The sequence below is a fragment of the Panthera leo genome, chromosome D4 (genome assembly GCF_018350215.1).
Source record: "Panthera leo isolate Ple1 chromosome D4, P.leo_Ple1_pat1.1, whole genome shotgun sequence".
Lineage (NCBI taxonomy): Eukaryota > Metazoa > Chordata > Mammalia > Carnivora > Felidae > Panthera > Panthera leo.
In genome coordinates this window covers 8,835,609-8,860,916 of record NC_056691.1, presented here as the reverse complement: position 1 = coordinate 8,860,916, position 25,308 = coordinate 8,835,609, and the positions used below count along the sequence as shown (strand labels likewise).

Below are 25,308 nucleotides of genomic sequence, written 5' to 3'. Positions count from 1 at the left end.
TGCATTTAATTATTTTTTCCAAGATAATAACTCATCAGCTTTTGAAAGTTGATCCTCTGATCACTAATAAATTTAATTTTAATAATGAAATCTAGTATCAATGGAGCAGAATGGTAACCAGAATAGCATGGAGTTAATATCACAGATTCTTATCTATTTGTTTTCTTCTTCATTCACCTGGTCAAGTAATTTCATTCTCTGGGCCCTATTTCCTCATCTTTAACATGACAAAAATATAACCATACTTCATAGGGTTGTCATGTAAAATGTTTAGCACAGTATCTAGTACATAGTAAGCACTCTACATAGACTACAAAAGAAGACAGAAAAGAAACACAACAAAATATTAAGTGTCTACCCTGCAGAGTAGGATTATGGGTGATTATCTTTTCCTGTTAATAAAGGAAACATCCCTTATTTTGCCAAATTTCCTAAAATGGACAAGCATTTCTTCCATAAATTGTTTTATTTAATGTTTCTTTATGTATTTTGAGAGAGAGAAAGTGAGCAGGGGAGGGGCAGAGAGAAGGAGAGAAAGAGAATCCCAAGCAGGCTCTGAACTATCAATGCACTGTGAGGCTGACACAGGGCTTGATCCCATGAACCGTGAGATGGTGACCTGAGCCAAAAGCAAGAGTCAGATGCTTAACTGACTCAACCACCCAGGCATCCCAGGCAATGTTATTTTAAAACCCAAGCAGGGTAAACAAGAGCTGTAAATTCACATATACATTATTTTATGTTCTCCTGTCTTTTCCATAATACATCATCTAGTGATTTCGGACCCGGGAAAAACGATGGGTGTAGACATCTCAATTTCACTTAATCCAAGTTAGGCTGGGTTTGCAAGGAGTCTTGAAGGACAGAAATGAAAAATGATCAAATCAATGGGAGAAGGTGGAGAACACAGAAGTGAGATCTGGAGGCAGCAGCAGAACTTGAAGAAATAAAAACACAGGAGAGGAAGAAATCAGAGAAGAGGCATCACCAAAATTCTCACGGACCAGATTAGTTGCAAAAGGAGCGTCAGAAGAAAGGACGCACCAGATATCTGTTGGGGAGCGTTTTGAACAAGAACTATCCATAGGATAATTAATTTCATCTGTCAAATATCTGAAAAAGAACCTCTACTTCGAGTTCACTGTGGTGACTGGATCTGGCCGCGCCACTCCATCACCATCAATGGCTCTTTTCCAGTCCTGCCTCTGAGGTTAATCATTACCTGTGCAATGATTTCGAAATTCTGTGAAGAGACTTCTGACAGCGACAAGGATACAAACAACCAGCAGATTAGACAAGAAACTTTTTATTCACACTTCCTACTCCTAATTAAACAGCCACTTTATCCTTGATGACTGCTATTCCACGAAACTAAGTCCTCATGGAAAACACTGCCAACACTCTCATATAACCCCCAAGGTAGACTGGGGAGTAACCTCCCCTACACCTCTCTGAGATTGTAGACTTCTATTAACAAAATGTGATGTTACCTACCCACCACTCATCACTGGGATGTATTTTCCAGCAGGGCTAAGGTCATATCACCACTCCATTTTCCCGGCAGTCAATTGCCTCCATGGTAAGGTGTACATCCTGTGGCCATAGGAGAAAATTAAATTGGCAGTATGACTAGGGGTTGGATCCATGACTTGATTTCATTTACTCTGAGAAACAGATGGCTGCCCATCCAGTCGGGAAAGGGTCAAGGTGAGACGGATGATCCGGTAGGCTGTGAACAGAACCACATACCCAGTTCAATTCCATGGACTTCTATTTTTATGAATGGCTAGAGACTATTTACTGGTAAATTACTAAATGCATTATTAAGGGTTACTCAATTTGTTATTAATAAACTAAACTTGGTCTATTTATTTATTCTATATTCTCCTAACATGGCTTAGTGCCCGTCAATGCTTGCCAACGTTCCAAAGCTCCCACTGGGCATGCCTCATAGAAATAGAATTCTTGTAAATTTTTAGAAAGGATATTTAGGGAGGATCCTCACCCCTACAGATGTGAGTTGGTCAGGTTTTCAGTTATTGTTCATTTAATTATTAATTATTGTTAATTTAATTATTAATTCCTTTTTAATCATCAATTGCTCTTGGTTTAGCATCTTCATTATGAGTTTCGTTTATTGTGGAGTGTTTGGCTAATAAATACTGTGTTTATGTTAGTCCAGACCCTATGCCAAGATGTTTATAAGCTCATTTACTGCTCTTAACACCCCTTTGAGGCAGGTATTATTATTGCCCTCATTTCACAGTCAAAAAACTAAGGTACAGAAAGACTAGATAACTTGCCTGAGGTCACACAGCTAGAAATTGCAGTTAGGAATTTGAACTCAAGGCTCTTTACTTTAGATTGAGGGTCAGCAAACTTTTTCTGTCAAGGGCTAGATGGTACCTATTTTTGGCTTTGTAAGCCATTTTCCATTGAACTGTGCTGTTATAGCCTGAAGGCAGCCATGGTTGCTATGTTAACAAATAGGCATGGCTGTGTTCCAATAAAACTTTATTTATAAAAATGGGCAGCATGCATGATTTAGCTTATGGGCCACAGTTTACTGACTCTTGCTTTAGAACTCTCACTGTTCACCTCTATGTCATTAACATTTGCCTTCTTAACTTCTAGTGAAGCGCCTATGCAGATTAGGAGACTAAAATATTCTAATAGCTATACTGAGACAGGAAGGCATTGCAATTCAGATATTAATCAAGCATGCCTTTATTGCTAAAGAAGATGTAAAATCTATGTTCGTACAGCAGTATATTCATTACTGATGTGAAGAAATTTTGTTTTTTTAATTGCAACATATGATCAAGTTAAGCAGAAGATTTTATCATTTAAGCTCATACTGCAATTTTCTACAATATAAAATCTATATATAAGCTTGTCATTTGATTTTAAATAAGTATACAATCCACCTATTTTGGGCCCCATTGCTTTATATAATCTATTTGGACCCCAGGAAGTAGGGAGGCCAAGGGATCTTTGGAGCTGCCACGGATCAATACAGTCCAAAAATGTTCAGTAGACACCACTCTCAAGACTGAGGGAAGCTTCTGAGGCCCCATTATGTCTGGAAGGAGAACCCAATGCCAGTGGTAAGGAGTGAGGGCGTTTTATTGTTTTCAGCAGTTGTACACAATGGTTCCTCTTATAAACTGAACTGTGTTTCTCCAAAATGCATATGCTGAAGCCTAAACCCCCCATGTGACTATATTTAGAGATAGGCCCTTTAAGCACGTAAATAAGGTTAAATGAGATCGTGACTGTGGGGTCCTGATCTGACAGACCTGATGTCCTTCTAAGAAGAGGAAGAGTGACTAGAGCTGTCCTCGTTCTCTCTCTCTCTCTCAGTGCACATACAGAGAAGAGGACAGGTGAGGACAGAGCAAGAAAGCAGCCATTTGCAAACCAGAAAGAGGACCCTTAACAGAAACCAACCACGCTGGCCAAGGACTTCCAGCCCCGACAACTAAGAGAAAATAAATGCCGGGGCACCTGCGTAGCTCAGTTGGTTATCCAACTTCAGCTCAGGTCATGACCTCATGGTTCGTGGGTTCAAGCCCCACGTCAGGCTCTATGCTGACAGTTCAGAGCCTGGAGCCCGCTTTGGATTCTGTGTCTCCCTCTCTGCTTGTTTCTCTCTCTCTCTCTCTCTCTCTCTCTCAATGAACACTAAAAACAAAATTTTAAAGGAAAAGAAAAGAAATGTCCATGTATAAGCCAATCTGAGGTATTATGTCATGGCTACCTGAGCCAACGAACATAGCTCCCAACTTCAGAATGTGAAAAATAATATGAACTTCAACAAGATGTTAGTCATATATTCACTATCTCTTGACTGAGATTATATACAAATGCATACATACACACAAATAATTCGATATGACAACTTCAGTAATGCCCATATGTTACTATTCATAACAGTATATAAATATCTTTGGGACAAATAGGTTTTGTGGGTTTTTTTATGTTTCAACCCCCTTACAACAGTAATTCCATTGACTACCCTGACATCCCCAGTCTTCTGGGAAAAAAATCATCTATTCCTAGCCCCTTTTAAGTCTGACTAAATTTGCACTACTCTTGGCTCAGTCCCTCTCCCCCAGCTGTGCCCTGACTGAGGGTGGGGCATGCACAGAATATAACATGTCAGATGCAGTTTAAGAAAATGATCTAAGTGCAGGAATCCCAAGGGCCAGAACAGGCTTTAGGCCAAGGAAGAATCATGGCAGCAGTTACACTGAATGCTGACCTCGTGCCGTGTAACTAATCACGTTTCATTCTTACGGGCCTGACACTGGGAGCCCAATGGGAAGAAGCACCAACATCTTCAACTTGAACCTCTTTATAATTATTTTTTATTTACGTAAATTCAAGTTATTTAATATACAGTGTAGTATTGGTCTCTGGAGTAGAACCCAGTGATTCATCACTTACATGTAACACCCAGTGCTCATCCCAACAAGGGCCCTCCTTAATGCCCATCACCCATTTAGCCCATCCCCCACCCACCTCCCCTCCAGCAACCCCCCTCAATTTGTTCTCTGTATTTCAGAGTCTCTTATGGTTTGCCTCCCTCTCTGTTTTTATATTATTTTTCCTCCCCTTCCCCTATGTGTATCTGTTTTGTTTCTTAAATTCCACATGAGTGAAATCATGATACTTGTCTTTCTCTAACTTATTTCACATGGCACAATACACTCTAGTTCCACCCATGTTGTTGCAAATGGCAAGATTTCATTCTTTTTCATCGCCGAGTACTATTCCATTACACATGTGGCAGATATATGCCACATGCCACATCTTCTTTATCCATTCATCAGTAGATGGACATTTGGGCTCTTTCCATAATTTGGCTACTGTTGATAGTACTGCTAAAAACATTAGGATGCATCGCCCTTTTGAATTGGCATTTTTGTATCCTGTGGATAAGTACCTAGTAGCGCAATTGCAGGGCCATAAGGTAGTTCTATTTTTAATTTTTTGAAGAACCTCCAAACTGTTTTCCAGAGTGGCTGCACCAGTTTGCATTCCCACCAACAGTACAAAAGTATTCCCCTTTCTCCGCATCTTTTGTTAATTTTTGCCATTCTGACTGGTGTGAGGTGGTATCTCATTGTGGTTTTGATTTGTATTTCTCTGATGATGAGTGATATTGAGCATCTTTTCATGTGTCTGTTAGCCATCTGGATGTCTTCTTTGGAAAAGTGTCTATCCATGTCTTCTGCCTATTTCTTCACTGGATGATTTGCTTTTTGGGTATTGAGTGTGGGAAGTTCTTTACAGATTTTGCATACAAACCCTTTATCTGTCATTTGCAAACGTCTTCCATTCTGTCGGTTGCCTTTTAGTTTTGTTGACTGTTTCCTTCACTGTGCAAAAGCTTTTTATCTTAATGAGGTCCCAATAGTTCATTTTTGTTTTTATTTACCTTGTTTCCAGAGACATATTCTAGTAAGAAGTTGCTGTAGCAAAGGTCAAAGAGGTTGCTGCCTGTTTTCTCCTCTAGGATTCTGATGGTTTCCTGTCTCACATGTAGGTCTTTCATCCACTTTTAATTTATTTTTGTATATGGTATAAGAAAGTGGTCCAGTTTCATTCTTCCACATGTTGCTGTCCATTTAAACGTCTTCCTATATCCCTTGTGAAACTTATCCTTATAAGCACTTAATATTGTTAAACAGAAAAGGGATCTAGACTGGGGGATTTTCAACCTTGGCTTATCATCTGTATTACCAGAGTAGCTTCTAAAAACATGGGCACCTAGCCCTACCCTGAGGGGGTGGACTCTGAGGAATTATGAGGTATCTACACTCCTTGCACCCTCCCGATGGCAATCGAATGCAGCTACCTTGACACCATTTCTCAGATTTGCAATTTGACCGTGGCATTAGATGAATATAACCCATGGCCTCAAATAATGGCCACCCCATATCCTTGCCCATTCCGCTGTAACTTTGTAGCACCCAAGCATCACACTTTGGCCAAGAGAATTTTAGGAAACTTGATGCAAGAAGACACGTGGAAAAGTGATGGCTTACATGTTTCCATTTCTTGCCTTCAACCCCTGCCACTGAAATGAGAATATCCCAGCCTAGTCCAGTAGAATGATAAGAGGCACATGGAATAACACGGAGTCATTCCGGGCAAGGGTAGGCTACACCAGCTAGCCTCCGCCCTACCCAACACTGCAGATGCATAAACAAGCTCAGCTACGATCAATCAAGACCAACCCAGATCAGCAGAATCACCTAGAGAACCATAGACTTGGGAGAAATAATTACTGGCTATTATTTTAAGCCAGTAAGGAGTGGAGGTAGAGGAGGGTTTGGAGGATGTGTTCTACAACACAGCTGGCTGATATAACTTTGGTTCAGGGGTGCCTGGGCAGCTCAGTTGGTTAAGTGTCCGACTTCAACTCAGGTCACGATCTCACGGTTCATGAGTTCACGCCCAGCGTCGGGCTCTATACTGACAACTCAGAGCCTAGAGCCTGCTTTGGATTCTGTGTCTCCCTCTCTCTCTGCCCCTTCCCCACTCGTGCTCTCTCTCTCTCTCTCTCTCTCAAAACTAAACATTAAAAAAAAAAAACTTTGGTGCAGAGCAACCAGGGGGACAGATCAACTCAATGAAAGGCTAACATTGATGCTGTCAGAGACTTTTGCAGAACTTTTCAATTTACATTCCATAGGAATGTAAAGGAATGTAACAGAAAGGAAGGAGAGGGTTTCCCAAGGTCAAGTATCTGGGAAATGCTAAGTTAAAGTTTAGCTTAGCTGGTTTCTTTGCTGCAGAATTCCAAAGCCTTTAATATGAGCCATGATAAGTCTTCTAAAGGAAGAAATTATAAGCAATGTTTCCAAACGTATTTGAGCACAGAAACTTCACTTTCCTCCACCCCCATGCTGAGCATTACATGAAATGAATATCCTGTAGAACATATTTTGGACATTATCTAAGGCAAATCGGTCTTTGTCCTGCTTCCGTGTTGTTCCAGAGAGAAGAACAACAGCATTTAAAGCGTGACAGTTACAGTGATAGGAAGTGGAACTCAAAGAAGTCAAACAAAGACTTGGCAACTAAGAGTCATCTGAAGACAGACTCGCCTGCCTAGGGAAGCAGTGGCTCTAAACCCCAAGACTGAAAGCGTCCAATCAGAGATAAATATGAGGTTTAGAAATTTTTTGTGTGTGACTACTAGTTACTTTCATTAATATTTAATAGCATGAAAAATTTAGATTCTTTCAGTTAAAGGTAGTATGATGGTTAATTTTTTTTATTTTAGAGAGAGAATATGAGTAGGAGAGAGGAGGAGAGAGCAGAAATGGGAAAGGGGGAGAAGGGGAGAAAGAGAGAGAAAGAGAGAAAGAGAAAGAGACAGAATCTTAAACAGGCTCCATGCTTAGTGCAGAGATCTATGCAGGGCTTGATTCCACTGCCCTGGGATCATAATCTGAGCCAAAATCAAGTCAGGCACTCAACCAACTGAGCCACACAGGTACCCCTATAATGGGTCATCTTATGTGTTGACTTGGCTGGTTATGGTGCCCAGTTGTTTGGTCCAACACTAGCCTAAACATTTTGCACATGTGATTAACATTTATAATCAGTAGACTTTAAGTGAAACAGATCTGTCTCCACCCTGTGGGTGGGTCCCAGCCAATCAGACTCCCTCAGTTTCTCTCTCAATCTCTGTCTCTCTATTCACACTCAAACACACATGCATACAGATAGTCTTGGTCTGTTTGGAGAGCCTTGGCAAAATACAAGTAGCTAGCAAGCATCATTTATATTTTAATCACTGTCCTGGATTTAAAATATCCCCTAAAAATTCTTCTCTAGCTGCCTCCCAGTACTTGTCCCGGGCAGATCAAAGTGCTAGGTTTTCCATTTGTTCCTCTGAGGACTCTCCTAGGCAGTCAGCTGAGAGGAGAGCTCATAGTTGCATTATAGTGATAGCCAGCAGGTGACATTTCTAAAATTCCCTTTTTAAGAAGGGCCGATTTTATGGGTCACCTTGGGGTAGCCTCGTAATTTTGCAGCTGTGCAATATTTGTGAGGAACTGACAGTCCCTTACAAGCCACAGTGACCCAACTTGGCAGGGCCCCAGAACCTATTTATGGCCTGAAATACAGGGGAAGAGGTTACAGGAGGTGGTTCTCCTCTGGAATTGAGTCAGACAGATGATAACACTCCAGGTCAGAGTTAACACAGAGTTTCATTTACTGCATCAAGTTCTCTGAATGATTTCCAGGGAGCCTAATGGGAGCCTCAGTAAACCACTACAGATCTTGTGTGGATATCCAATACTCATTTAGGGAAAAACAAAACAAAAACAAAAAAACAAACCAACAAACAAAAGCAAGAAAAGAACTGGAGAAGGTCAACAAGAAAGACTTTAAAATAGGAGGGGTACCTGGATGGCTCAGTCAGTTGAGTCATTTCGGCTCAGGTCACGATCTCATGCCTCATGAGATCGAGCCCCACGTTGGCTCTGTGCTGACAGCTCAGAGCCTGGGGCCTGCTTTGGAGTCTGTGTCTCCCTCTCTCTGCCCCTCCCCCACTCATGCTCTCGCTCTCGCTCTCTCTCTCTCTAAAGTAAATAAACATTTAAAAAATTTTTAAATAAAATAGGAGAAATAAATAAGGAAAAGACTACATGTAGTCCAGGGACTGTGGGAATCCAGAGCCAGAGCCACCACCCTCCCATGTCAGGCGCCCTGTTCAAGTATTTGTCCCAAGCCTTCTCACACTGTAGCAATGACCATCCGTAACTAGTTCCTTGAGGACAGATTCCTGTACCAATCATTCTTCTATCTCCTGTACCTAGTTCAATGGCTGGTACATAGCAGGAACTTAGAAAATGTTCGCCGAGTAAATGAACGCATAGAGGCACACAAAGCACTTGGCATCCACGTAGCTAGAGTATCCAGGCAGCATTATTTCTCACCCGACCATTGGGCATAACAAGCCCAGCGTGACCCAGAACCTGAGAATATTTCTTTCGAAACGTGCCCTGATAAATATGTGCAGATGTGAGTTCTCAAAATCTTTAGGGCTGGAGTCTTCCAATTGTGTATGTATATTTGTACTATTTCACAAGGGTTGCCATAATAACGCACCATGGCGGGGCGGGGTGGGGGGCACGGGGTACTTAAACAATACAAAGGCACATCCTCACAGTCCTGGTAGCTAGAAATCTGAGATCAAAGTGTCAACAGGGTGCATTTCTTCTGAGGCCCCTTTTTGGCTTCTAGATGGCTGTCCTGCCCTGTGTCTGCACATGGTCTTCCCCTCTGTGCCTGCCAGTGAGCTCATCTTCTTTTATAAGGACACCAGTCATATTGGATTAGGGCCCGGCCCAATGACCTCATTTAACTTAATTACCTTTTTAAAGCACCCTACCTCTAAACATAGTAACATTCTGAGACACTAGAGGTCAAGACTTCAACATAGGGATTTGATTGGGGGAGGGGGACACAAATATACACACACATAACATATATGCATCATATATATGCAAGTATTTTCATCGTTTCAAGGTCAAGAAGGAGGGGTCTTCATATGTATTCTATGTCAATATCACCTCTCTCACTGAATAGACCCCCTCACTACGTGTGATGGGAGCGGAACTAGAAGCTATATTTTTTGTCTCTCTCCTCTAACTGGTAATGAAGTCACCTTCTAATTCATCGATTTCTTTTTCATTTATCTCGAGTTTTTATTTCTCCTTTCAGAATCCTTGAAAGCTGAACACAAGAGTCTAGCTGTGGCCCACAGAGAAGCCACTAGATCCTGAGCTCCTTGAGAAATGACTGGAATGTGTTATCTGTATGTTGCCAGCATATAACACATTACCTGGAATTTAGTACATGTTCTAAAAATACATGGTTAAAATAATGCATACAGGAAAAAGAACCTCATGCTAGGTTCCTGTTTTCAAGTTCCAGAATAATATTGGCCCCGTAAGCAATATTCCCATATGCTGACTCATGTTGAGCCCATTGTACCCTTAAACTTTTTAAAACCACATTTAGGTACAACCACTTACTTCCTGGAGTTTAACAGACTTGTGTGTGCAGCCATCTACATTAAAACAGGAGCTAACAGTCTTCAGAAACGTACTTCTGCATAAACAAAAACCAAATGGCATCACCTGTGACACAGTCAGCATTGCTGACTCAGGCACCAACCCCACTGATACATACACCAGCAGCGATGCATGGTGCCCTCTTGACTTCCATCACTGCTGAGGCAGCATATTCAAGAGGCACATACCTGGCAGGGTCAGCTTGACTCGTGATCTGGCCTTTGCCCTGGTCCAAGTAGCATCGTCCAGAGGAAAATGTGGGTACTCGGCTATTCTTCAGGGCCCTCCTCATCTAATACCAACCAGCCATTCCTCTGGTGGCCCGTAATCCATCAATAAAAGGCCCTGTTGCTAAAAATCTAACATCTAACATACCGTATCTTGGACCCGTGGCTGGCTCTTTGACTCAGATCCCTGAATGAATGATTCTGATCTGGTTAACTTCCTGTCTTGCAGCTGTGGACCCAGACTGCATGCACTCTAGTTCCTGTTATGACCTGCTTCTCTATCTACGATGGGGTGAGGACATCAGTAATGGCCACTCAACCCAAAGACTAATCAGCAAGTTTTCTCCCTGTTAATTCAGAACACAGAGGTCAAGAAAACAGAAAACTAAACCCCATAATCTCCAGATTCAGACTGAAAGGTCTTTTTTTTTTTTTGAAGTTTATTTATTTGAGAGAGAGCATGAGAGAGCGCACATGCATGAGCAGAGGAGAGACAGAGAGAGGAGGGGGGGAGAGAGAGAGAATCCCAAGCAGGTTCTGCACTGGCAGCACAGAGCCTGATGCAGGACTGGAACTCGCAGACTGTGAGATCATGACTTGAGCCGAAAGCCAGAGTCCAACATGCAACCGGCTGAGCCACCCAGGTGACCCTGAGATTGAAGGGCCTTGAATGACAGATATGCAGATGGGTAACAGCTTAGCTCCTTAAGAAATGACATTCATCTTCTACAAAAGCAGTGATAATGGGGCGCCTGGGTGGCTGGGTTGGTTGGGCGTCTGACTTCGGCTCAGGTCATGATCTCGCGGTCCGTGAGTTCGAGCCCCGCGTCGGGCTCTGTGCTGACAGCTCAGAGCCTGGAGCCTGTTTCAGATTCTGTGTCTCCCTCTCTCTCTGCCCCTCCCCTGTTCATGCTCTGTCTCTCTCTGTCTCAAAAATAAATAAGCGTTAAAAAAAAAAACACACACACAAAAGCAGCGATAATGTAGTAATTCTGCCCTGGCACTGAACATCAATGCCAAGTCCTGGAATGTCACCACCCAGCACTCAACTAACAGTGTCACATGGTTTCCCATCACCAAATGGAGTTAAAAGTATGATATGATAGGGATGCCTGGGTGGCTCAGTTGGTTGAACGTCCAACTTCAGCTCAGGTCAGGATCTCATGGTTCTTGAGTTCTGGTCCCGCATCGGATTCTCTGCTGTCACCACAGAGCCTGTTCAGATCCTCTGTCCCTCTCTCTCTCTGCTCCTCCCCCACTCACACTCTCTCAAAAATAAATAAAACATTAAAAAAAAAAAAAGTATGGTACCATGAACACTGCACCAAGGGTCATAAAGGCCCAAATTCAAAACTCAGCCCCATAGTGACCAGATTCTTTAAGCAAGGTACCAAGCTTGCGTTGCAGTTTATTTACATCAGAACACCCGTATGTAACAACATCAGAATTACCAGTACTGTAAGGATCCCATAAGAATCATTCTGTCCAGTAGTCAACAAATACTGAGTGGGGCCACACTAGGTACCCAGCATCATTCTAGGATCTTAGGATATAACTGTAAGCAAGCCCTGAAGGGGCTCATATTTTATTGCGGGGCGAGACAGCCAAAAAAATTAACACTCATATACATGAGTAGGGCAAGGAGACACAACTAGTAATACACTTCCGGAGCCTCTTATTTCAGACAAGGTGGTCAGGCAGGGCTTTTCCAGTGCAAAGACATAAGCACAGAGCTCGGGATGGAGTATGGGACTGAGACACGCACATAGTAGAGGGAACAGCTGGTGCAGGAGCCCTGAGGCAGGACGAGGATGTTGGAAGTAGCATACAGAGGCCAGTGTAGATGAAGCAGAATGAGCAAGGGGAAGATGGTAGAAAAGGAGGTCAAAAAGGTGGCTTTTTATCACGTAGGGCCTTGCAGGACAGGGATAGGAGTATGTCTACGTTCTGAGAATCACTGCTGTATTGACAAAGACCAGTAGATGAGACTGGAATCGGGGAGAATGGTCTGGAGATCATGGTAGTGCGTAGGTGCCTAAGAGTAGAGACCTGGGCTAGAGTGATAGGGGTGGAGGATACATTTTTGAGGTGGAGCCATTGGGATTTGCTAACAGGTTAGATGTAGACATGAGATTAAGTAAGTGGTACACGGTATTATTCAGTCATGTTGATTTGGGAATACTACAGGGTGGCATCCTCCTCAAGAACACAGATCAGAACGAAAAAGATTACACCCAGGCATAAACTCTAAAATCAAGGCAGAATCCTTCATAACCAAGATCTGCTGTGTCACCTTAACAAGACAATCCAGTACCACTGCCAGCAAGATGAGACCAGACTTCAAAACTTTTCATATGGCCAAAGAAGGGATGTGTCAGCCAAATGGAGGTTTCTCCAACATGAAGACATATATAAAAAGAAAATTATGGAGTCAGAAGCTGCCTGTGTCTTTATAAACACCATCCAGAGAATGGGGAGCCTTTGCCAAGGGATGTTAATTATTATGTTCCCATTGGCCAAGCCAGCTCTACTGTAGAGATTGATGTAAGAAACTATAGCCAAATGACTTCAAGTATCCTGGACTTTTGGCAAGATAAGCCTCATTGTGGTGATGAATGTTGATTACTTGGTAAGTATGGCAGGGGGTAAGAAGGGAAATTTGGCTATTGAGTCCAGGAGGTGGCTATTAACAGGAGAGAAGGCACTAAGACAAAGGGCAGACAAATCAGCAAATTATTGTTTTTTGGCTCAGGTCTAAGAACTGTGGTCAAACATAAGTTCTCTATTCTATCTAACCCCCGGTTTGCAGTATCACCTTTAAATTAAAGGACACTAAGACTTGTCATGAATGCACAGACATGCTTGGATAAGAAGGCATTGTGATAAATTTTTTTTTAACCATGGTGCAAAGTAGTGGAGAACATGATGGGTTGTTTTCAATGACTGAAATATCAATGCTAATTGTGTTAGCTCTTGCATAATTCAGTTTGAAAGGAATTTTTCCTCCGGGTGCCTGGGTGGTTCAGTCGACTGGCCATCTGACTTCAGCTCAGGTCATGAGCTCACGGTTCATGAGTTCGATCCTGCTTGGGATCCTCTGTCTCCCTCTCTCTCTGCCCCTCCCCTGCTCGCTCACTCTCTCTCGCAAAAATAAACATTAGAAATTTTTTTAAAAAATGAAATTCTTCCTTGAAAATGGCATGCTCATGCTACTGACACCCTAGAACATACTTTTTAAAAATGTTTGTTAATATGTGAGACTTACCAGGTTTTAGAAGACAGACCATTCCATCTCCATCAAAATACCAATGGTATTTTTTACAGAACTAGAACAAAGAATCCTAAAATTTGTCTGGAACCACAAAAGATCCCAAAGAGCCAAAGCAATCTTGAGAAAGTATCACAACCCCAGATTTCAAATTATACTACCAAGCTATAGTGATTAAAATGGTATTGGCACAAAAAAACAAACACATAGAACACAATAAAGAGGCCAGGAATAAACCCACGCTCATTTGGTCAATTAATCTACAACAAAGGAGGCAAGAATATATAATGAGGAAAAGACAGTCTCTTCAACAAATGGTGTTGGGACAAGTGGACAGCAACATGCAAAAAAATGAAACTGGACCACTTTCTTAGACCATGTACAAAAGCAATCTCAAAGTCAATTTTTGATTCTGTCTCCTCAGGCAAGGGCAACAAAAGCAAATATAAACAAATGGGACTGCATCAAACTAAAAAGCTTTCCCATAGCAAAGGAAACCATCAATCGAATGAAAAGGCAGCCTACTGAATGGGAAAAGACGTTTATACATAACATATCCGATACAGGGTTACCATCCAAAATAATAAAGAACTCATACAACTCAATAAAAAACAATCCAATTAAAAACTAGGCAGAGATCCTTAATAGACAATTTTTTCCCCAAAGAGAACATACAGATGGTCAACAGGCACATAAAAAGATACTCAACATTATTCATCATTAGGGAAATGAAAATCAAAACCACAGTGGGATACCACCTCACATGGGTCGGAATGACTATTACCAAAAAAGACAAGCAATTGCCAGTGTCGGTGAGGATGTGGAGAAAAGGGAACCCTTGTGCACTGTTGGTGGGAATGTCAACTGGTGCAGCCACCGTGGAAACCAGTATGGAGGTTTCTTAAAAAGTCAAAAATAAAACTACCATGTGACGCGGCAATTCCACTTCAGGGTATTTATGAAAAGCAAACAAAGAGACTGATTCGTAAAGATACATGCACCCCTATGTTCACTGCAGTATCACTTACAGGAGCCAAGATGTGGAAGTAACCTAAATGCCCACAGATTGATGAATGGATAAATAAGTTGTGTGTGTGTGTGTGTGTGTGTGTGTGTGTGTGTGTGTGTGTGTGTATACATATATATGTGTATATGTGTGTATACACACACACACACACACCATGGAATACTACTAAGCCATAAAAAAAGAATACAATCTTATCATTTGTAACAACATGGACAGACCTGGAGAGTATTATATTAAGTGACGTGTCAGACAGAGGAAGACACATACCATAGGATTTCAGTCATATGTGGAATCTAAAAAACAAAACAAATGAACCAATGAAACAAAACAGAAAGAGAGTCCTACATACAGAGAACAAATTGATGGTTGCCAGAGGGGAGGTGGCTGGACAAAATAGGTAAAGAGGACTAAGAGGTAGAATCTTCCAGTTAGAAAATACAGAACACATGGGGATGTAACGTACAATACAGAGCATACAGTCAATAATAATGTAAAGACTTGGTATGGTGACAGATGATAACTAGACTCATGATAATCATTTCATAATATATAAATATTCAATCACTATGTTATGTATCTGAAGCTAACATAATATTATATGTCAATTATACATCAATAAAAAACCATTTCACGTTAATGGGTATTTCACATGATTGATTGCCACCTGTAGACAAGCCAATATTTAAAGTATACTGACAAAAATCATTCTAAAATAGAGTACTGTACCTTCTTTCTTCTTAAATAGAACTCTCTGAAGACCCTTCATACTTTTCTTAATGAATCAGACTCACTACTATGAACATTAGCAATCATGATGCCCTCAGGAGCCAATGACCTCCACAAAGTGACATACTCCATAAATAAATGGTCTCTCTTAAAAATAAAATGTTGTAATAGTTTTTTCTTTGATCACTCCCCATTGAAGGCCTTATTTATACTTTCTTTGGCTGTTGCTGCTCTGTGTGACTTTAGAGGGTGCTGTGGAATGAATACTGTCCCCCTACAATACATATGCTGAAATCCTAACCAACAATGTAACGTTATGAGGAAGTGGGGCCCTTGGGAGATCATTAGGTTTAGATAAGGTCATGAGGATGGGGCTCCCATGATGGAATTAGCATTCTTATAAGATACCACAAAGCTTGTGTGCTCTCGCTTGCTCACTCTCTCTCTCTCTCTTTCTCTCTCCCCTCTCTCCCCTCACATGCACATAGAGAACAAGCCATGTGAGAAGACAGGAGGCTACAAGCCAGGAAGCAGGCTCTTACCAGGAACCAAGTCAACCAACCTTGATCTTGGACTTCTGAGCCTCCAGAACTCTGAGAAATAAATGTCTGCTGTTGAAGCTCCCCAGCCTGTGGCATTTTGTTATGGCGGCTGAGCTGACTGAGCCACGGGGGGACCACATTTCCATTTTGGGTTCATTGCTTCCAATCTGCCGTGAACTGCTTGATCAATTTTTGCTTAAAATAAAAGTTTGAATGTGATCCACGGGTGCTATTTCATTTATTTTGACTGCTCTGGTATCTTCACTATTTACTTTCAAATTCCCAGTTAAATTTGGCACGCAGACGTTCAGTATTTACATTTGTTTCCAAGGCTGCTAATCGCTCAAAGTTGGTTTACCAAATTAAAAGCACAGACCGTGATTTGGTGGGTTTTGTTTCTTAATTTCAGGAAAGAAGAAGAAAGTGCTTAATTGTCCTTCTAATTGTCTGAGCTAAGAGAAGACTTTTAAAGCTCTTGAATTCAAAGAGACAAGAGTTCCTGTGAGAGGCCATGCTATCTTCCAACTTTCAGCAGTGGTGGGGGTGGGGCGGAGAGCCAAGGGAAAATGTGTATGCTAGCATTTGTTTCATCTTCAAGGATACAGTGAAGACGTTATTTTTAGATGGTTGGGAGTTGGGGAATCTTGGGGGGGCCAGGGAGAGCTGTTGTCATAAAGCCTCTGAAATAATAAAAATGATTAGTATGCAGTTCATGTCAAACATATTACTACTATGGTTAGATGACAAGAGAAGCAGAAATTGTAAAAGGCTATTATTATTTTCAGAGGACATAATCTGACCTCGGACCAGTTTTCTGAGTAGCGGGAGCTAGTAGTTTGCAAGGGTCCCTTGAGATGTTTTTTCCTAAGGTTTTTAGCAGACAGCTTACCAATGAGAGGCTAGGGTGCTCAAGAGAATGGGGTCAAGGAATACCCGACGAGGAGCCTGCTGAGGAGATGACATTTTAAGATTATCAGTTGCTAATAAGGCCTTGAAGAGGAAAAAAATGTGCTTTGCAAGTAATGACTTGTTATTTCATGTACATTTTCTGCCATGTGTCTAGGATGAGGGCTCCAGGATGTAAGAGAGAGGAAAGGAAATGGAGCTTAGTTAGAAAGCAAATAAAGAGACCATTTACTTATTTCAACTTCCACCTTTGGAGCAGAGCCAAGTGCGTCATGTGGGCCATATGTAGGATGAATACAAATATTCTGTGGGCCAAGTGCTGGAATTTTAGGAGTGGCAATTGAAAAATGAAAATTAAGACGAGCAAGAAAGAAAATGATGGGATTCTCTCGTCTCTGTGATAAGCACAAGATCACATGTGGAAGCGTCTACTGTGTCCCTCAGCGAATTGTATAACCTGGTCGAGCACAGTAGCTCACACAGTAGGGCAGCTGACAGATACTCGGGCATGAAATAGCTACATTGTGAGACAGTTTGCTGTGCACTTTCCCCTAATTTATTCCAACAGCCTCTTAACACATGGCATTCTTCTTCCTAATTTACAGATGTGGAAGGCAAAACTCACCAAGTTGAATTTTTTTTACCTAAGATCAAATAGCCAAAGAGGATCAAAGAGAGGCTTCTAACTCAGACTTGACTCCAAATTAAACACTCCTCCCTACTCCTATGTTTTGACAATAGACACCAGAGAGGCACGGTGATCCCCAGCACTGGCTTCCAGCATGGTGTGGCAGCACAGGAAAATCAGCCACAGAGTTAACAACCCACATCCAGGTCATTGGTTTCACAGAATACCTTCAATTTCCTACCTTATTCCAGATACCTCAGTCTAGCCAAAAGGACAGTGACATCCTCCCTTGGGAAGAGCATCTAATCACGCATCCATCATGAACTGTCACTGTAAGACATGCATGTAATTGCTCAAAAGCTTTCTGGCTATCATTTGTTGCTCAGTTTTCAACCGTTTGTCTGGTGGTAGCATCTGAAATAACACAGCTTGTTTGCAGGGAATGACAGGGTCATTTCTAGGGAAGCTCAAGTTTATGGACCAGCAAGACCAAATATGTAAAGTGAGGTTGAAAATGCCATCACATCACACAGTTTTGAAGGCGTTTCAATATTTAAAGATTTTTCAAAGGATGCCTAAGAATCACCCAATCACTCATACATGACTTTAGCGTGAGTGGAAAATAATTTCAAAAGCTACTTTTCCATGACGACTTTGAACAGGATTTTTTCCCCCAGAATTTCTTATTTAAGTTCTTTGATCTGATCTGCCACCTGCAGCATTTTCTATCCTATTCTATCACACATCCTGTGGAGCCCAGCTCACCCTCCATGGAAAGGTCATGAGGGTTCCAGGGGTTTCTCCTTTCCCTGAGCTCCCGTGGCCTTCTCATGTAAGTCATTAAGGCCGACACATAACACAAGGTCATCTGTTGTTTCTTCCTATAGAGATGTCTTTTGTTCCTTGTCAAGATTATACCTTCCCTGAGGGCAAGGACTGCATTGTATACACATCATACTATAGCAACATCCACAGACCAAGTAATTGAACTGGGTCTTTAAAATAGTGGGGGTCAAGACATGGTAGGAGCTTAGAGGGTTATAGAAGGGTTGAGAAGCAAAGTAGAGGAAGGCACAAGTTAGCAACCCCACTCTCTTTGGGGCCAGGGAGACCATGGGACAGTGGTATTACCGCAGCCCAGAAGCCAGGGCCTTCCAGTAAGAGCTGGAACCACGCAGGAGGCACAGCTACTGTCACAGACACCAAAGGAACAAAAAGACAGGTGAGAAGACCCTGATTCCTCTGTGATCCCTAGCCTTGCCCTCCTGTTTTTCACCAGTGGCTCCTTTGGGTCCCACCTCCTTGGAAGCCAAAGAGTGAGAGAGCCTCTGCCTGTGATATAAACCAAAGAAGCAAAGGAGCAAGGAGTGAATCTGACGGTAAACAAGCATTTTGCAGAAACAGTGGTCCGTAAATTACTTCTGGTAGACACAGACATCAATTAAATCCTATGTAATCATTATATATTACAATTCAATTTCCTTCAATTCTTCCTCTCTCCCTTTTCTTTCTTCCTTCCCTTCTTCCTTCCTTCCTTCCTTCTTTTCTTCCTCCCTTCCCTTCCCTTCTTTTTCCTTCTCTTTCTTTGAGAGAGCATGCATGCAAGCAGGGAAAGGGCAGATGCAGGGGGCGGGGGGGTGGGGGAGGGAAAGGGAGGAGAGAGAAAGTTGAGAAATATTTTTTTTTAATGTTTATTTATTTTTTTGAAAGAGACAGAGACAGAGTGTGGGGGAGGGGCGGGCAGAAAGAGAGGGAGACACAGAATCCGAAGCAGACTCAAGGGTCCGAGCTGTCAGCACAGAGCCCGACGTGAGGCTCGAACCCACAAACCGTGAGATCATGACCTGAGCCGAAGTCAGACGCTCAACCGACTGAACCACTCAGGCGCCCCAAGAGATATTTTTGTAAGATGGTAGAAAACATAGAAGTTTTAACATTCTTCTGGAATCCTGGAAGGAAAGGAGAGAAAAAAAACGAGGCCAAAGGAACTTTGAAGAAACAGTGTCTTGAGAATTTTCCAAATTGACGAGAACCAACAAATTGTGTATTCCAGAAGCCCTCTGAATTCCAAGTAGGATAAAATAAAGAAATTCCCATGTACAGGCAAATCATAGTAAAACTGCTAAAAGGCAAACAAAAAGAATATTTTTTAAGGCAGCTGGAGGAAAGCAAGCAAGCAAGCAAGCAAAAGAAAACAAATGCTTTCAAAGAAGCGATGAAACCAACGTAAAACATAAAAATGAGAGCCAAGTGTCAAAGGAATGATTTCTTCAAAGCCATTGCCTTTTGGGGGAGAAACAGTTCCATGCATCCCAGGTATGTAACTAAACCTCACCTAACTTCATCTTTCTCATTTCTGATCCCAAAGGAAGCCTGGCTGCAATGAGCAAATAAATCTACTCATCGCAAACGTTCCTATCAATAGTATATGAAAGATGCTTCCAGAGCTTATTCTTAAAAGCCATTGTCGTTCTCAGGGCCCACTGCTTTTAATTATTTGTCAAATTTTAAGTAACAAATTCAGTAAACAAAGGGGAAAAGCTAGGTCTTGTAAAATTAAGCCATCGTTAGTTGTACAATCTCAGATCCCTGAGGTTTCTAATGTCTGCCTGCTATCAGGATGATCGGAATGGAAACGAACTTCATTCTAGTGGTGGCTGGATCGCATCCCTACCGCTGTCACACGTGCCCCCACCTCCCACCCAGGGGCTGTCACCAAAGCATGAAGAAAGCTAATTGCACAGACTAAGAGTTTTAATTGGGGAGTACCTGACCATTATAGCAAGTTCTACTTCCAGAAGCATCCCAGCTGACATGGTTATAGAGTAGCATCACTGAAAAGAGAGGGGCTAATTGGAACAATTAATTAAAAACCCATAATTAGCTTCCATGGTAACTTTTTTTGTTGTTGTTGTTCTTATCCTCCTAGCTTGAGGCCTGTGTGGATTTTATTAAGTCTTCCCACACTGGAGGTTGTCAGGGCTGAGAATTAACAAGGAGAAACTCGGAAAAAGAGGGTAGAGCTCTAAGCCCAACCGAGTGATGGAGTTCGGCTGGTTTTCCTCCATGGCAAGCCAGAAACAAAGACCAAGAGCCTGAATGAGAACTCCAAGTGGGGTCTGAATGAGAGCCACCACAAAGGAGAGATTTCATTCTCCTGGCCCTCTGTCTGTAAAGGCGTAAGATTCCCCCTACTTCCTAAGAATATGGAGAAGCCTCATTAGTGGCTACAGTGTTAGCAGCAAGAACACCACCCCTTTGCAGTTGAACACTGTCACCCCCCAGCCTGACCTTTGGGGATTTCAAGGTTTGACAGCTGATTTCTAGAATAAAGTCTGATTTTTGTGGTTCCACCTTGGAATGATAAGGAGTCGGAACATCTCTACAAGGACATGAAGAGTCAAAAAGGGATATATTCTCCTCCACCCACATCCTGATTGTACAGACAACTGAGCCCGCTATCACCTGGAAATGGGTAGAGACTATACCAGTAAGCCCAGCATGCAGGGTAGACCAGAGAAATCCCTTCTATATATTTAAAATCAAGATGTCAGGTGGCTGAAGCTTACACCCAGGTGTCTGGCCACAAAGGAAGCTGAAAGTGAATGACTGAACTCAAAGGAAAGATTCTCATTAATCAGAGCCTTCTCTCTGGAAAAGGTCGCTACACGATCTCATATGTCAGTGTGCAAAGGGCCTGCCTGGGTTTTCCTCCACAACCTTTTCCCGGGCACTCTGCTAGTAAATAACATTCCACAGAGGCTTCCTTCTGCCCATGAGCAATCTCTTCCAATCAGATAGAGCTGGATCGCGGTGACCAGGCTCTGTGAAGGAGATGCTCCAGTGAGTAAGTAATATGAATTAGGCTCTTTTTCATAGCTGCTTTCAGGGTCTAGTCATGTTATATTTGAACAAGAAGATCAATTTGATAATTCCTGGTTACAAATAAACCAGTGCCTTTGTTTCTTAATTTCAGTTCAAGCCCAGAACTTGAAATACCTAATTTCTTTTAATGTTTACTTATTTTTCAGAGAGGGAGGGAGGGAGAGGGAGGGAGGGAGAGAGAGGGAGGGAGAGAGAGGGAGGGAGGGAGAGAGAGGGAGGGAGGGAGAGAGAGAGAGAGAGAACGAACACAAGTGGGGGAGGGGCAGAGAGAGAGGGAGACAGAGTCTGAAGCAGGCTCCAGGCTCCGAGCTGTCAGCACACAGCCCGACACAAGGCTCGGACTCAGGAACTGTGAGATCATGACCAGAGCCAAAGTCAGGTGCTCAACGGACTCAGCCACCTAGGTGCCCCAGTACCTAACTTTTTAATTATACTTTTATAGCCTTATGACAATCTAGGTGCAGAGGCAAAATACTGACCAGTTCTATAAATGCCTACACATTTAATAGGAACAAATAGTGAACAGATAGAAAACAGTGTAAAACCTATCTAAAAATCACTTAGCCAGAAATTTGAAATCAGTAAAGCTTGTAACAATGACTCAGAGGAAAGAGGTTCAATTTACCTTTATTCAGCTCTCCCACTTAATTCAGCTCTTAGCTCTTGTAGCAACGACTGAACATTTGATATATTTCTCTTTAACCTCACACATCCTTGCATTTTCTTGGCCAACCCCCAGCTGAATGCACATAAATCCTGTCTACTTACGTTCGGTAAATATGTACATCACATAGCCAATCAAGAATTTATGATGCTTCAGTGATTAATGCAAAATGCCAAAAGATTTTAATTGCTTTATATACCCCAGGCTTCCAGCTCACTCTAACAAAACCAATTAAGGCACCGGCATAACATTTGGCAGAATAGAATGAATAGATGTAACCTCAAATTGCATTCATTACCAAAACTGTTTCAATCAATCAGGGTGAGAGAAACTGTGTCAAAATGAGAGTATTACAGAGGATATTTAGAACCGTAGGTACTGATATTCTGCCTTAGATATCAACCTCCTCACTCTACCAGGATTGCAGAAGATGAGAATCCACAAGAAACAATAGCATATAGGGGGCAAGGAACTACCATGTGTGTTTATGGGCCTGATATCAAAGGGGAAAGCTTGGAGAAGTTAGTACACATAATAACTCCCCATGTTTTTCTATTTGAATTAGCCTAAATAGCTTTAGCCTGAAGCAAGCTGACCTACCAGCACAGGCAAAAACACAATCAGAAACAGACAACAAAGCGGAGACTTTCCTTGGATCTTAGTCCAAGAACTGGCCCAAATTTCACCATTACCCAAGGGAGAAGAGAATAAAAAGGAGGTAATGAGATCGCTCATCCTTCCCTAGTTTAGGAATGGTCTTGACCTTTATAATTCAGCTGTTATGTGGACAAAATGGAAACAGCAAGCTATGGTCTGTGGCTAAATGTGATCTTGACTAATATTCGAGAAGCAATAGTCATCAGGAATGCTTTCCGCGGACAGTAAGAGAAAGCCCATCTAACACTGACTCAACTAGAGTATGTTTTCTTCCCAAAGGAAGGCTGGAGGCAGGCCACGATTAGTACGAGTTCACCAGCTCAAATACAGCACAACCTGTGTTCTGCTCTTCTCTTGGTCTTTCTCTTAAGTCTGGTACATCACGGTTGCAAGATGGCCGCCCAAATCCAGGCATCACATCAGAATTCAAGGCTGGCAGTAAGGGAAAGGGTTCCACTATCACTGTGCCCTCATTCAGAAAATGAGACTCTTGCCCCAAACCGTCAGCAAAGTTTTTTTCATATGCAATTGGACAAAGTTGTGTCACATGGCCACTTTTGGCTGCAAGTATATGGGGAAATGGGAAAGGAAGCTGTCCTGGAGAAGAGTGAAGGGTGACACCAGGGTCAAGACAGAAACAAGAAATCAGAGCCCTGACAGAGATTATCAGACTTTGAGGTAAGATCACTGAGGTGTCAAAGAAACACTGCCTTCCCTGATTTCGGTCACACAGAAGAATATTTCACCAAAGAGCAGAATATTTCACATCAGCTGACCCTAACAGGAAGAGCGTAAATGTTTCCCTGCACGAATACAATCAAAAGCAGGATCCAGAAATGCCAGAAGCTTCATCAAACTTGGCAGGCCAAACTCTTTATAGGGCTTTTTTTAGTATTTTTATTGGGCTATTTATAGTCTTTAGTATTTTTATCTTCCAAACAACAAATAAGACGGGAAAATAAATGTGGCAGTAAGACACAGTAAAAGCCCTTGCACTGACAATGCACGGCCTGGTATCGGAAACTTGAAAATAAATAGAACATGTGAATACGGATGAGAAAGGCAAGATAACTGAAACTTACTACTTCTTTAAATTTTTTTTTTCAACGTTTTTAATTTATTTTTGGGACAGAGAGAGACAGAGCATGAACGGGGGAGGGGCAGAGAGAGAGGGAGACACAGAATTGGAAACAGGCTCCAGGCTCCGAGCCATCAGCCCAGAGCCTGACACGGGGCTCGAACTCACGGACCGCGAGATCGTGACCTGGCTGAAGTCGGACGCTTAACCAACTGCGCCACCCAGGCGCCCCTGAAACTTACTACTTCTAAAAGCACCTGAGAGATAGAAAGTTTAGAAGTGAAATGGGAAAAAGGGGAAAAACAACCTAGAAAATTTTTCTAAAAATTAATTGGTGAGATGGTCAGGTCAGGTCAAGCAGAAGTGGCTTATTTTTTCCCAAGTATATAGAAATCCACTTGGAGCAAAATACTTTGGCCAGGACCATAATTTCACAGTATGGTTTTCAAGGCAAACATACACTACTTAGAGTTTAATGTGCTTTCATGTAAAAGGGCTTGGAAGTAGTTTTCATTTACACAATTAGCCAAGTTTTGGGTTTTTTGTTTTTTTTTTTGAGAGAGAGAGATGGAAAGAGACAGAGAGAGACAGAGACAGAGAGAGATAGCATGAGCCAGGAGAGGGGCAGAGAATCTGAAGCATGTTCCACACTCAACACAGAGCCCGTTGCGGGGCTCGATCCCATGATCCTGGGATCATGACCTGAATCAAAATGAAAAGTCAGACACTCAACCAACTGAGCCACCCAGGTGCCACAGCCTATTAACTAGACTCATTTTAGGGCTTTGAAATTTCCAGATGTCTTGGCCCCCAAAACTCCTCAGAAATTGATTTAACTGGTCTAGGGTAGAGCTCAGGAATAGGCCCATTTTGTTTCTTTGTTTATTTAAGCCTCCTGCGCCCATTCCAAAGCAAAGTTAGAGTTAAGAAAAATTGGATCCGGGCCCCTGGTTGGCTCAGTTGGTTAAGCTTCTGACTCTGGATTTTGTCTCAGGTCATGATTTCATGGTTTATGAGATCGAGCCCCACATCTTGCTCAGCGCTAACAGCACAGAGCCTGCTTGGGATTTTCTCTCTCCCTCTCTCTCTGCCCTCCCCTGCGTGCACGCACATTTTCTCTCTCTCAAAAACTAAATAAATAAATATTAAAAACATTTAAAAAGAAAACGTTTAAAAAGAAAATGAAAAATTGGATCAAAAAATAATACTCAATGGCATTGAGGATATAGTTAAGTCAGAGCACACATGAACACTGATGAGTGAAATTAGTATCATCTGCCTAAAATACAATTTGGCAAGATGTCAGATGCCTAAACAAGTTGATTCCCTTTCTAAAATCAGATCCCAACGAAATGGGCAGAGAATCAAAGATTAATCTACTGAAATGTTCACTGCAACATTAGTTGTTGTTGACAAAATCCAATAATGGGTGTAATTAAACAGTCTGACACATTTGTGTTAAAACATCTTCAGTGAAAACCTTCACAAGTAAGCAGCCACCAATGAGATGTATCTAAAGTTAGGATATATGGGCTGGTTATGTGAAAAATACATACACAAACACACACACACACACACACACACACACAAAACACAG

At 42.0% G+C, this 25,308-nt stretch overlaps 1 long non-coding RNA gene across 1 annotated transcript in view; it reads right to left on the bottom strand.

Moving 5' to 3' along the window:
• Window positions 1-1,324: 1,324 nt before the first annotated feature.
• LOC122204987 overlaps window positions 1,325-25,308 on the bottom strand; it is a 95,855-nt gene continuing 71,871 nt past the window's right edge. Inside the window, exon 3 of the long non-coding RNA XR_006195862.1 lies at window positions 1,325-1,729. This is a non-coding gene — a long non-coding RNA (uncharacterized LOC122204987). The remainder of the gene's footprint in view (window positions 1,730-25,308) is intronic.